This window comes from Phocoena sinus, chromosome X (genome assembly GCF_008692025.1).
Source record: "Phocoena sinus isolate mPhoSin1 chromosome X, mPhoSin1.pri, whole genome shotgun sequence".
Lineage (NCBI taxonomy): Eukaryota > Metazoa > Chordata > Mammalia > Artiodactyla > Phocoenidae > Phocoena > Phocoena sinus.
Window position 1 is genome coordinate 26451117 of NC_045784.1, and position 14555 is coordinate 26465671.

General features: G+C 46.1%; 3 pseudogenes; 2 read left to right on the top strand and 1 right to left on the bottom strand.

Moving 5' to 3' along the window:
- LOC116747031 lies at positions 1–10686 on the top strand (annotated as a pseudogene).
- A 123-nt stretch (positions 10687–10809) lies between these two features.
- On the top strand, positions 10810–11812 carry LOC116747032 (annotated as a pseudogene).
- A 1925-nt stretch (positions 11813–13737) lies between these two features.
- LOC116747033 lies at positions 13738–14209 on the bottom strand (annotated as a pseudogene).
- Positions 14210–14555: the final 346 nt, after the last annotated feature.

Genomic DNA, 14555 nt, shown 5'->3' on the forward strand with positions numbered 1-14555 from the left:
ATGCCTCGGGGGCAGAAGAGTAAGCTCCATGCCCGTGAGAAGCGCCGCCAGGCCCGGAGGGAGACCCAGAATCACAGGGGTGCTCAGGTCACTGCAGCACAGAGAGAAGAGTCGCCCTCATCCCCTCTTCTCTTTCTCGGGGTATTCCCCCGAGCTCCCCTGCTCCTGGCACTCGCCAGGAGCCTCAGGGAGCCCAAGCCACTAGCTCTCGTGCTGCAGGGGTTTCAGGCCCAGGATCTGATGTGCATGCCAAGGGCCAGGTACAGGCGAGGAAAAGTTCCTGCCGGGCCTCAGCCTCCGGTGAGAGCTCTCAGAGAGATCCTCTAATGAAGACGGTGGGAACGTTGATAGAATTCCTGCTGGAGAAGTATACAATGGAAGAGCCCATTATAAAGGCAGACTTGCTGAAGCTTGTGAACAAAAGGTACAAGGGGAAGTTCCCTGAGATCCTCAGGAGAGCTGCTGAGTCCGTTCAGCTGGTCTTTGGTCTTGAGTTGAAGGAAGTCAAGCCGGGTGGTGATTCCTATGCCCTTGTCAGCAAGCTACATGTCAGCGATGATGGGTGTCAGAGCAGTGGCGGGAGGTTTCAGAAGAATGGGCTTCTGATGCTTCTCCTCGGTGTGATCTTCTTGCATGGCGACCGCGCCTCTGAGGAGGAGATCTGGAAATACCTGAATGTTTTGGGGGTTTATGTTGGAAGGTGTCACATAATCTTTGGGGAGCCCAGGAAGCTTATCACAGAAGATCTGGTGCAGGAAAATTACCTGGTGTATCGTCAGGTGCGTGACGGCGATCCCCCGCGCTATGAGTTCCTGTGGGGCCGGAGAGCCTGCGCTGAAACCACCAAGATGAAAGTCCTGGAGTTTGTGGCCAGGGTCACTGGTACCGTCCCCAGTGCCTTTCCAGCCCATTATGAAAAGGCTTTGAGAGATGACGAAGAGAGAGCCCAAGCCCAAGCCCGAGCCAGAGCTGCAGCCAGGGCTGGTACTCGTGTCAAGGCCAGTGCGCCTTCCAAGGTGATGTCTAGCAGTTCCTCCCACCCTTAGTGAGGTCTGAGGCAGCTTCTTCACTTTGTGTTTGACCAACGCTGCCAACCTTTTCAGTAGTGAGAGGCTAAGCTGGGGCTGGAAAGATCATAATATATATCTTCTTTGTGTTCCTGTTTTACACTAGTATCTTTCAAATGTTGTTTCTTTTACTAGAATGTTTCTTTAGATTCAGAATCCAAGTTTATAAATGACATGGATCACATATTTGTTGTTGTTTATCAGGTTTAAGCGTAAGAGTTTAGGTAGTGTGTAGTACGATGTGAAAACTCCTTGCATCTTTCTGGCGTTCCGGACTGAGATAATATGGCTTTGGAATAGGAATTTTCTTGGAAATGTGAAAGAATGCTGTGGTTTTAAAATGAAAAGTAAAGTTTAGTCAAATTTTGGTTTGTCTCATTCACCTTTGTCTTTCTCTTTGTAAAATTCAAAGATATACACCTAGATGTCCTTAGCTTATTCAAGAATGCCGACAAAATTAGATAGTAATAAATTACATTCCTCACCCAGTGCCTCATTGATTCCCATCTGTAATTGAGCATCTGCTCTTTGGAAGGTTCTGTGCTGGTAGTGATGATGCTAAGATAAAAAAGACCTTGCACCTGCCTGTAGATGTTGAGTGTATAAGAGCAGCTGTTATATAAGGAAGGTGGTGTGATGAAAAAACCCAGTGAGGATGGTGGGGAGAGAGTCCAGATGAGAGCAGTGAAGTATAAATTCTCTTAGCCAGAGCACTTTGAGGTTTGGTTATTTTGCAAATCCCTCCTTGGGAGGTAATTTTAAGTTGGCTGCATGGCGGGCTAGATGAGGCTGTGATAATGGTGAGCAGGGGTCCAGTGCTTTTGCCCCGGTGCAGGTGAACACAGTGCCCAAATAAACCAGGTGTTTTATGCATATTGTCTCCTTTGGGGTGGGATGCTGAGAAGCCCCTGTGCTGGCACGCTGTGCCCTGGGCTGGAGGAGCCCCAGCCCGCTCCATTAATTAGTTATCGGGGTTTTTTAATTGGAGTGTAACTGCTTTACAATGTTGTGTTAGTTTCTGCTGTGCAACGAAGTGAATCAGCTCCACGTATACATATATCCCCTCCCTGCTGGACTTCCCCCCACCCATCTAGGTGGTCACAGAGCACCAAGCTGAGCTCCCTGTGCTGTACAGCACGTTCCCACTAGCTATCTATTTGTCACATGGTAGTGTACATAGGTCAATCCTAATCTCCCAATTCATCCCACCCCCCCTTCCCCCGTGTCCACGTGTCCGTTCTCTATGTCTGCGTCTCTGTTCCCACCCTGCAAAGAGGTTCAACTGTACCAGTTATCTAGATTCCACATATATGCGTTAATATATGAGATTTGTTTGTCTTGAGTGTAATCTGGCAGAACTCCTAAATGGGCCCAGATTTTGGTGGTGATGAAACACGTGAAAATCGGTGGGGGGGGGGCGCGGGTTTGGGAGGCAGGGGAATTATTGGTCCTTGACACAGATTCTATAAGGTTTGATTTGCATCCTGGTGAAACCCCTGCCTCCACAAATGAAACAACATACTCTCTGATAGGGAAAATGTGCTCAGGGTTACTTGCTAAGGACCACTTTGGTTAATTCAGCTTTCTTTGTCCTAGAGGCCCGCATAGTCTCTGACATCTCCTGGATAAAATGAAAAATTCCTAGAGATGAGGGTATCTCTAGGACAGAGAAGACCAGTCTCTTCTGGTATGAAAACAAGCATCGTAATAACTGCCATGCACGAAAGACCCAGACATCGCCAGCCACTGTGCCAGGTGCTTTACATATATCACATATGTTCCGACAGTTCTATAAGATGAGGCTTATCAAACCCACTTGGCAGACAAAGAACTTGCAGTATTCTCCGGACTGGTAAAGTGACAGAACCGGGAGTACAGCCCGGTCTGAATTCCTCCAGAGCCCGTACTGTTCCACTCCTCCCAGCCTGAGGCAGCCCTTCTGTCTCTTAATCCATTTCTCCTTTCACTGCTCCGTGACGTCTCTCAGGCAATAAGAAAGAGGAACTTGTAGCCAAAATATTAAGAGCAGGCCTAAAGAAGGAAGGTGAACACGAGAATCATACACCATCTGGGGATTGTCTGTGGGCTTCGTTTACCTAGGATCCTCCTGCCCCTCGCCCCAGGCTTCCCTGAGAGCTGATTGCCCCGGTCCCGGCACAGGGGTCTAGTCCCAGCACTTTCCGGCATCACAGCGCCCTGCCCCTGGGTCTTCCCCAGTGTGCCCTCGTGTCCAGACTGGAAGCTGACCTGCTGGCCAGCTCTCCTCTGCATCTTCCGCTGGAGGCTGCACTCAGCTCCCGGAGGAACAGACAGCCCATATGCCTTGCCCTCCCCTGAGTCGGAGCATCCCGACTCCCCGCAGATCCCGTTCGTCACCGTGGACCCCTGGGACAGCAGCTGCCCTTTCCATGTATCTGTTCACTTCAGACAGTGACGTTTACACACCTCCTCATCCCCACTGGGTGCCTCCACCACATTCTCGGTGTTTGCAAGCCTGCTGGTGACGAGACTCTGATTTGGTGTGGACTCTACAGGGCCTTGGCTTATAACCCCAAGGCTAGGGAGGCCTTGTTTGAAACAACGTGATATTTGCAGTAAGATTTTAATGAAATGTCTTCTTTGAATCTGGCCACTGAGTCCATACACTGATGAGTGAACTTAATTAAGGGGTCCAAAACCAAAGCCTTCTTCCTAAGTGGTAAAGGAGGAGGGACCAAGGAAATCACTGTGTAAACAAACATCTGCTGAGGCTGAATTCCTAAAATCCCATCTTGGAGTCCTTCTTGGAGGTGGAAAATGGTTCTTTGGCAGACATGCTAGCTTTGAACAACAAGGAAAAATAATTCACCATCCTCCCAGTAATTCTTGTCTGTATCTGTCCCAGGGGAGATGCTGTTTGTTCAGTATGCTTAATGGCACCTGTTCGGGTGTTCAGGTATGTTCTGTCAGGTGGTGGGTGGGTATGATTTTGACCGTGCAACCAAAAGTTAGGAGAAAATTTCCAGCCTACTGAGATTACACAGGTTATTGCAATTGGCAATGCAGAAAGGTACTGGTGAAAGCCCTCTCTGCTGAGATGTACAGGGTACTTTTGGAAATTAGATGGGATCCTATATTTGAAAACACGTCTTACATAGTATGCACAAGAAAAAAATTGGTGAATTTCAAGGTAAATTTGGCCTTCTCAGAAACTCCTCCAACTAACTAAGAGGGTTGTTGTCATAAGCAATTGCAATAGTCGCTCTTTATTGAGCACATACTATACACCAGTTTATGGGAGACTGCAAACCTCATCCACATCCTGTCTTGCTCTCCCTGGGTTCCTGGGGAGACTATATTCCCAGTCCACTTGTAATTAGGAAGGGTCACCTCCAGACCAAGGCACGAGGGAGTCAGTATGGCACCTCTGTGCTTTCTCTTCCATTCAGCAGCAAACAGAGAGAGCCCGTGTTGAGGTGTGGAGCCACGTGATGTACATAGCCGGGATCTCGGAGTCATCTGTGAGCGGTGAGCCTCTGCCAACCTTCATCAGATTTTATGTGCACAAGAAACAGACTTTTGTTGTGTTAAGTCATTCAGATATCAGGTTTTCTCTGTTGCATCAGTTAGCAGTTACTTAATCCGAGTGATACACAACTACTATTTCTACTCTTAGGCTCATTTAAATGTTTTAATGACAGAGCTAATCATAGCATATATACTCTTCTTATAAAAACTTCTTACACACCTAAATCACAAACTCCCCCCTTACAACATTGCTCGAAAATTCAGCCCCCTTTTCAGAAGTAACCACAATTAACTGTCTGGTGTGTGTCATTCTAAAGCTGATTTGAGGCTTCTTTGTACATAGATGTGCTACAAAAATGTGTTGAATTTTTAACACACAGGGGCCACAGTGTACATGTTGTTCTGTGACTTGCTCTTGTAACTTAATGGAAGTGAATGCAAGATCTTTCTGTGACAGCACTTATAAGACCCACCTCACTTTTTAAAGCTGTCATCACCGTTAGAAAAGGTCCCAGCCAGCCCTCTGGTCCTAAGCTACAGCGTGAAGTAGAGCCCCTCAGCCAACCTGTAGATCTGTGAGAACAAACAGTTGTTGTGTTAGGATGCTAAGTTTTGTGGCTCTTCATTGGGCAGTGGAAGTTTACTAATAAGTACATCAAGGGCTAGCAGTTCATATTTTAATTTTTTATGTTCTTTGTCTTCCACAGGGAGCACATACTATTCCTAAAAATACTTTTAAGGTTAAGAAAAATAAACTTCAAAAGGCATGGGAAATTCTAATTACAGACGTTAGGGAAGCCTTTAAAATGGGAAAAATAAGCAAATAATTTACAAAAGAAGAGTGAAGTGACGCATGATTATTTCTCCTACAGAATGAAAACAAAAAGATTACCTATAGACTGTTCTCTCTCCAGCTGGTGGATTGATAAAGAGAAATTTTATATCAGAGGATAAGTTCCTGATAGTTCATGAGTTTCAACATAGTTCTGGAGCATGTTTATCTCACACCACCTAGAAAGGCAATATGTAGTTCGTAAGAGCATGAGATTCTGGAGCCAGACACCCGGTCTTTCAATCCCAGCGCTACCATTTACTAGTTGTGTAATCTTGGGTAAATTCCGTAACCTCTTTGTGCCTCTTTTCTTATCTGTAAAATTGTGATGATAGTAATACCTAACTATAAGATTATTCTGAGAATTAAGTGTAGGGCATTCAGCACGGTGCCCACGAATTCATAAGCGTTATATATGTGTTAACTATTATTTTATTATCAAAGCATTTTGCTGAGTTTTCATTGAAGGATTAATTGACATTTAATACAGGAAGAATATGGGCCCTATAGATAACCTTAACACTTAAAAACTACAATGTAGAAATACTAACCTTCTGAGAGGGAATCTGTCACATCTGTAGGCCCTAAAGCACTATCGGATGATTTCCATTAATATTAATTAGGTCAATAAAAAGTATTAATGTTTAAATACAAGCCATGGTTATCAGAAAAATTTATTAGCCTTAATACTTCACTCCCCATTTGTATAGGATAAATGAGGTAATTCAAAAGAGAGAGATTTTATGTTTTATCATTAGTAAATAGCTAAGCAGTGAAGAACTGAGGAACTCAGCTTTGACCACATCTTGGACTAAGTGAGATTTAAGGATTGTTTGGTATCCAAGGATACCTCTTAATGTAATTTCTATAAATCTGAGAAGAAAAGAGATTGTGATGATCTCATTTGAGAGTAATATGTGGAAGAAGGACCGTAATACATTGGAAATGCTGCCTAATCAAAGCATTGTTTTCATGTATATTTTATAGTTTTTAAGTGATTTTTTTAGCTTAATGTTTTCTAGCTGGAACATTTTATGTCATAATTACTAGTCTCATCAGAGATTTCATTTTTATTTATACAGATATGTGGAATCTATGATTAGATGTGTGCATTTAGGCCAGTTGGACCTCCTTTAGTTTACATCAACGTACTTTTGGAATTTGGTATTCTCCTTTTTCAAGTATAATGCATATATATCTGGCACAGCTTCCTGCTTGACTCTATTGTTGTGCCTTATGTAAAATGACATTTAGTTTGCTTCTCATTGAGTAGAATCAATAACATAAGTCATAATTATGTCCTGGAATAATGTGCATTTCTAGTCTGGCTGCACTGTAGGTGGTGGGATATGGCCTGGGAAGCTAATCATCCTTTATCGTTTCTTTCCACTTGGGAGAGGGCACCCAGAACGCTAAACAATCAACTTCGTAACTAAATATATAGGAGAAAGTTGTTTATAAATTGGGGTCTCTTGTACGAAGGGGAAATACTAAGAACACTCTTTTTGCAAAACATAAATGGAGAACTAAGGCAAAGATAATTCAATCAGAATTTATGTCATCACCTCAAGAGTTCAAGCCAAACCACAAGACTAGTCCACTGTAATGTGTATATGTGTTGTGATGTCAATGTCCAATTCAAGTTAACTCTACATTTTATTGACCTGATGAGCACATTTGTTTGCTAAAGCCAAAAGACAATGCAGGTTCCCTGTCAGACTGTTATGATTGAGAGACCCCCTAAATTGTTTGGACTTATTGGCTTAATTATTCCACATTTGGGAATCCATGGAAGGGTCTCTTTTCAGGAACACTGATGCGTGTGAGACTGTTGTGACTGTTCTCTCCTTTGCAGAATATTCTACTGCCTTGGCTTCTGTATTAGTCAAGATAAGCTAGGTTATGTTAGAGTGTCAAATTAATCCTGAAATCTCAGTGTTTTACCACAACAAAGGTTTATTTCTCAACCACACTACATGTTCAGTGGGTCTGGGGGAGGGAGGGGCATTTGGGGGTTTTCTCTGGGGCTTACCTATTCACTGAGGCAGGGGAGAGTGGACAGAGAGTCTCTAAAGGGCTCTTCTCTGATTCAGCCAAACCCATCACTGCTTCTCCCATTTCATTGGCTGAAACCGGTCATAAATCCTCGGTTAGCCTCAAGGGGTCTGAAAAATGGAGCTTTCCGTGTGCCTGAGAAGAAGGAATATAGAATTGGGTTTGGCGAGCACAGCACTGTCTGCTACAGTTTTTAAGACACTGCCCTGTCCTGGTTCTTCTACCTCTCAACCTGTTTTTTCTCTGCCTCCTCAATGGACTTCTTTTCCGTCACCCCTTGGGGAACTGGTGCTCCCCAAGTTACCATATCTGGTCCACTATTTTTTTTCCTCCCCACCACTATCCCCAGGTAACTTCATCCACTCCTCCAGTTCTAACTGCAAACTATCTGCTGCTAACTTCCAGATCTATTATCCCAAGCCCTGACCTACCCACGAAGCTTTAAACATAAATCCAACGATGACTGATTCAAGGATATCTCAAAGTCAGTGTGAAAAAATATAAACACATGATTTTTTTCCCCAACCTCATTCGTCCTCTTCCTGTATTCTTTGTCCCAGTTAGTGGCAGCATCGTATTTCCAAGTCTAGATTCCTCCCTATCATTCCCACCTCTTAATTTTGTATGCCATCTTAGCTCGGCTGTGCTGCACAGTTGTTTAGTCAGTTATCAGTCTGGATGTCCACTGTGAAGGTATTTTTTAGATGCGATTAATAGTTCCATCTGTAGGCTTTGAGTAAAGCAGATTACCACCCATAGTGTGACTGGGCCTCGTGCAATCAGTGGAGGGCCCCAAGACCAAGGACTGAGGTTTCCTGAAGGATTTCAGCCTCAAGACTGCAACACAGGGACTTCCCTGGTGGTCCAGTGGCTAAGACTCCGTGCTCCCAATTCCGGGGGCCCCGGTTCGATCCCTGGTCAGGGAACTAGATCCCGCATGCATGCTGCAAGTAAGAGTTCCCATGCCGCGACTAAAGATCCCGCATGCCACAACGAGGACCCGGCGCAGCCAAAATAAATATATAAATATTAAAAAAAAAGGACTGCAACACAGAAACCCCGCCTGAGTTTCCAGTATGCCTGCCCTGCTATACAGACCTTGGACTCAAGACTATAACATCTGAGTTTCTAACCTACTGGCTTGCTCTATGAATTTCAGCTCCCTGACTTCCCCCAGCTAGGGCCTCGGGGAGGTGAGGGCTTTGTTTGGAGGCTGGAGGACTCGGGACCATAGAGGGAGGGGTTCCCAGGCTCTGATAGACGGCACCAGCAGGACGCAGGGACCGCTGACCCCTGACCCCTGACCAGTGGGTGTCCCCGCAGAGTCCTGCCCCTGCCGTCACCCCTCGGAGACCCCACGCCGCGCCGGATGCGGCTCCCCCCCGACTTCCGCTTCAGAAGCGAGGAGCCTGACCGGGAGCCGCGGCGGTTGTTCAGCCAAGCGTGGGTTTTCAGGACTCGTCCGGAGCCACGGTGAGGACCTGAGTGTAGCCTGCGGGACCTTCCCTCCCCCCTCCCCCCATAACAAAGGTGACCCACCTGCATCCCACCCCTGCGATCTTGTTCTTGGAGGCCCCAGCAGAGCTATCGGGCTGAATTCGGCCTAGGATGTCTCAGGCAGAAGGCCTTGGTCTGTGAGAGTAGCGCTGATTCTACAAATGGAGAAGATCTAAGTCCTAGATGAGGGCCTTGAGTGCTAGTGAGCAGACCTCGGCCCCCAAAGCGGGCCACACTGAGCAGTGCCCCTGCTCTCAGCTCTAGGAGGCCCTAGCAAGGTAGACAGATGTTGAGTGACCTAAATTCCCCTCCAGTGACGGAGGGAAATGAGGGCTACCTCATGACTCCCAAACTCAGGAGAGGAGGTTCCGGGCGGAGCTGGCAGGCTGTGGTGCCCCCTCATCTCCTCTGGAGATGGTCTCAGGGAGGTGAGAGCCTTGGTCTAATGGAATAAGCCCAATTCAGCAAAGGGACCTAGTCCTCAACAGCATTCATGGTTGTGACACCGAGTGAGGATGGGGGCCCCTCCCACAAGAAACGGGGCAGCATAACGCACCAGCCCTGTTTTCAGGCTTGGGAGAATTGGGTATTTTGACATGAGTTGCATTCACTTATTCCCAGGACATCTCAGGGAGGTGAGAGACCAGGTCAAAGGGGGCAGCCTCGGGTCGGCAAGGGAGGATTTCAGGTTATGCCAGGTGTCATGGTGAGAGCCTTGAGGACTGTGGGGATGTCCCACATGAAAGCATTCAGGCCACAAAGAATCCTCACTATTAGCATCCCTGGGAGACCTCAAGCATAGATGTCAGGCAGAAATGCCCATCAGTTCCCACTACAGGCGAACAGGGAAATAAGGGTCTTGGTCTGAGGAGAGTGGTCCCATGTCAGCAGAGGGAGAAATCTTAGACCCTATCAGGAGGCACATTTAGACCTTGAATTGGGATCTTGTGTGGGACCACAAGGACTTCAACCTGCCTGCAACAGCTTTCATTCTTGGGAGACCACGTTTAGTTAGATACGGTCATCTTCACTTCCTCCTATTGGGACACAGGCTGGTTGGCTCTTACTATCATATAGGCATCATTCAGGCAAAAGTTGAGCTTCTCTACCAGGAGCCCAACTGAGGAACCCGAGTGAGGACTCAAAGTGTCCAGCCCAACCCTTGGATTTCAGCCCAAGACATCTCTGGGAAGGACTGTCAGGTAGAGCGTCTGCTCACTTCTTTATATCACGTCTAAGAGAGGTGAGGTCCTCAGTCTGAAGGTGCATCCACCAGTCAGCAAATGGAGAGTGGTTCCAAGCCTTTTAAGGAGCCAAGGTGAGGACCTCGAATGATGATCGCAACGAACTCAGGATAGGAGGGACCCTACTGAGCTCGCAGCTCTGGTGTCCCCTGGCAGGGAGGTGGACTGAGGCACCCCTTCACTTCCTTCTCCTGGATCGCAGGGAGGTTTGAGGTGTCAGCTGAAGAGTAGCAGCGGGGAGGGTGCCCAGGCTCTGCCGAGACCTGACATGATAATATTGAAGATGAACCGAGAGGACCCCACTGCCAGCACCTGTTGTCACCTGAGTAAATCCAAGGCAGGGCTGATAGGATGCAGAGTAAAACTCTTAAGGCCTCTGTGGTTCCTCTATGGGATTCTGGGAGGACAGGCTGACCGGGAAAACAGGAGCCTTGTGGGTTCCCAGAGCAGTGCCCTCAAGGAAACTTGCAGAGGCAGCCTTTGATAAAGCCAAGGTGGAATCTCCCCACTTTAAGGTGCTCACGTCATCTCATTCTCCAGCCTCCAGGTGTCCAAATCACCTGTCATTGGCCCACACTCCTGTCTGCTGTCCCTGACCATAGCCACCATGCCTCGTGGTCAGAAGAGTAAGCTCCGTGCTCGTGAGGAACGCCGCCGTAACAGAGGTGAGACCCAAGGTCTTAATGCTCAGGCCACCACAGCAGGGGTAGAAGAGACCACTTCCTCACCCGCTTCTGTTTCTCAGGGTACTCCCCAGAGCTCCGCTGCTGCTGGCACTCGCCAGGAGCCTCAGGGAGCCCCAGCCACTAGCTCTCGTGCTGCAGGGGTTTCATGCCCAGGATATGATGTACGTGCCAAGGGCCAAGTTGAGGAAAGTAAAAATTCCTCCCAGGCCTCAACCTCCAGTGATCCTGGAAAGGATCTTGTAACCAGGAAGGCAGGGATGTTGGTGCAGTTCATGCTGTATAAATATAAGATAAAGCAGCCCATTAAAAAGGGAGAAAAGCTGAAGATTGTCAACAAAAGGTATAGGGAGCACTTCCCTGAGATCCCCAGGAGAGCCTCCGAGTGCATGGAGCTGGTCTTTGGCCTAGAATTGAAGGAAGTCAAGCCCAACAGTCATTCCTATGCCCTGGTCGGCAAGCTAGATCTCACCGATGATGGGCGTCGGAGCAGTGGCGGGCGGTTTCGGAAGAATGGGCCCCTGATGCCTCTCCTCGGTGTGATCTTCTTGCATGGCGACCGCGCCTCTGAGGAGGAGATCTGGGAATTCCTGAATATTTTGGGTGTTTTTGATGGAAGGAGGCACTTCATCTTGGTAGAGCCCAGGAAGCTTATCACAGAAGATTTGGTGCAGGAAAATACCTGGTGTATCATCAGATGCGCGACAGCGATCGAGAGCCCAAGCTGAAACCGGCAAGATGAGAGTCCTGGAGTTTTTGGCCAAGGTCGATGATAGGGTCCCCACTGCCTTCCCAGCCTGGTATGAAGAGGCTTTGAGAGATGAGGGAGAGAGAGCCCGAGCCAGGGCTGCAGTCAGGGCTGGCACTACTGCCACGGCCAGTGCACATTCCAGGGCCACATCCAGTCGCTCCTGTCACCCCGAGTGAGGTAGAGGCCGATTCTTCACTTTGTGGTTGGAAAAGCCTGTTAACCAGTGCTCCTGATATGCATAAATTCCTGTTGACTTATTTTTTGGTAATTTTCAAGTGATTTTCTTTTCAAAAGAAAGTTTGTTTAGATTCAGACCAAGCTTATGAATGACATGGGTCACACACTTATTGCTCTTTATCAGATTTAGAAGTAAGAATTTTCTTTTTTGAAATACAAATTGAAAATTTTTAAATCATCTATGGGATCCAGAACAAGACTGCATGGAATTGGAATAGGGATATCCCTGGTAATGTGAAAGAACTCCACAGTAAAATAGGATAAGAAGATAGAGAAAACAAATTAAAATTGTTCACCTATGGGTTTGGCATACTCCATTCAGTCTTTCTTTTCCAAAATTTAAAAGATATACACCTTTTAAAGTCAGGAAAAGATATATACCTTTTGCATTTAGGATGCGCTTAAATTATTCAAGAAAATATGAGTTTATGGGACTGTAAATTGATGCAGCCACTATGGAAAACAGTATAGAGGTTCATCAAAATATTGAAAATAGAACTACCGTGTGATCCAGCAATTCCACTCCCGGAAATTTATCTGAAGGAAAAGAGAACAACAACTTTTTTGAAAAGATATCTGCAACCCCCATATTCATTTATTTACCATAACCAAGACATGAAAACAACGTAAGTGTTCATTGATGGATGAATGGATAAAGGAAATGTGATACACACACACTCACACACACAGTCATACTCTCATTCTCCCTCGGATATTATTCAGCCATTTAAGAAAAAAAAAAGGAAATCCTGCCATTTGCAATAACACAGAGGGACAGACAAAGACAAATACTATATGATCTCACTTATATGTGGAAATTAAAAAAAAAAAACACACCCAGAGAACAGATTGGTGGTTCCCACAGGTGTGGGGTGGAGGATGGATAAAATGGGTGTAAATGGCCAAACGGTACAAACCATTTACAAAATAAAGAAGTCCTGGGGATGTAATGTACAGCATGGCGACTATAGTTAATAATACTGTATTGTATATTTGAAAGTTGTTAAGAGAGTAGATCATTTTTAATTGAGGTATAGTTGATGTACAATATTTTATAAGTTTCATGTACACAACAGAGTGATTCACAATTTTTAAAAGTTATATTCCATTTACAGTTATTATAAAATATTGGCTATATACCCTTGGTTGTGCAATATATCCTTGTAGCTTATTTATTTTTAATTTTTATTTATTTTTAATATTTTTGCGGTATGCCGGCCTCTCACTGTTGTGGCCTCTCCCGTTGCGGAGCACAGGCTCCGGACGCGCAGGCTCAGCGGCCACGGCTCACGGGCCCAGCCGCTCCGCGGCATGTGGGATCTTCCCAGACCGGGGCATGAACCCGTGTCCCCTGCATCAGCAGGCGGACTCTGAACCACTGCGCCACCAGGGAAGCCCGCTTATTTATTTTATACATAGTATTTTGTATCTCTTAATCCCCTATCCTTCCCCTGCCCCTCCCCCTTCCCTCTTCCCACCGGTAACCACTAGTTTGTTCTCTATATCTGTGAGTCTGTCATATTTCCCTAGTTTGCTTTATTTTTGAAATTCTCCATATAAGTGGTATCATACAGTGTTTTTCTTCCTCTACCTCACTTATTTCACTTAGCATAATACCCTCCAACTCCATCCATGTTGTTGCAAAATGGCAAAAGTTCATTCTTTTTTTATGGCTGACTAGTATTCCATTGTGTGTGTGTGTGTGTGTGTGTGTGTGTGTGTGTGTGTAAAGAAGATGTGGTATATACATCTTGGCAATTGTCGGTAATGTTGCTATGAACATTGGGGTGCGTGCATCTTTTCGAATTAGTGTTTTTTTCCTTTTTTAACAGTAATTTAAAGTTTATTCTGGCTATAATGCAGGTTATTCTGACTTTAAGGTATCATACCTGGCATACTTCTGAGTCCGTTCCTGAGAAATTCTTTTGTACTTCTCTGTCTCTCTGTTTTATAGATCCATGCAGTCTATGGCACTGGGGGGGGGGGTCATCTGGGTTTGGATCATATAGCAGTGAACAAATGGATGAAGGAACGTTAGAAACAATTAAAGGAGGAGACCACTGTGATCTTAGAATATTGAGAGAAATGCTGCCATTAGTGTTAATGTCTGAATGATAAATTCTTGTTGCAAATGCAACCTTAGGTAGTTTGAAGGGGTAGTTTGTAGGAAAATGAATGGTCAAAAGGAATACACCACCTTGATATGGGTTTTCATTAGCTTCCATAATTGTGACTTGCCAGTGAAACATATTATCCCCAGCTGGACCTGCAGAGCAGCGTGCTGGAGGGTCACGGGCCAAATCACTAAGTTCCTTATTAATCCCTTTCAGCACCATAGTCTGTGCTTTTCCTCTGGCCCCTCACAGTCCTGGTGTGTGCTCAAAGATCCGGTCAAAACTCTTGATTATCCGGGCGGCTGGGAAGGACTGTCTCTTCATCGTATCCTGGCTCTGCCAGACACAGGCACCTTCTTACTAAACAGAGAGGTTGGACTGGGAGGGTGGGGTCAGAGGCATGTAGACGAAGCTGGAGGGAAGGGTAGATGAGCGGTGGAAACCCTCAGGCTCAGAGAACCATCGAGAACCTGAAGGAGACCATCCAACTTAGTGAGGGGGTGGGGTTGTTGTTTTTTGTTTGTTTGTTTGTTTCTTTTGGATACATACCCGGGAGTGGAATTGCTGG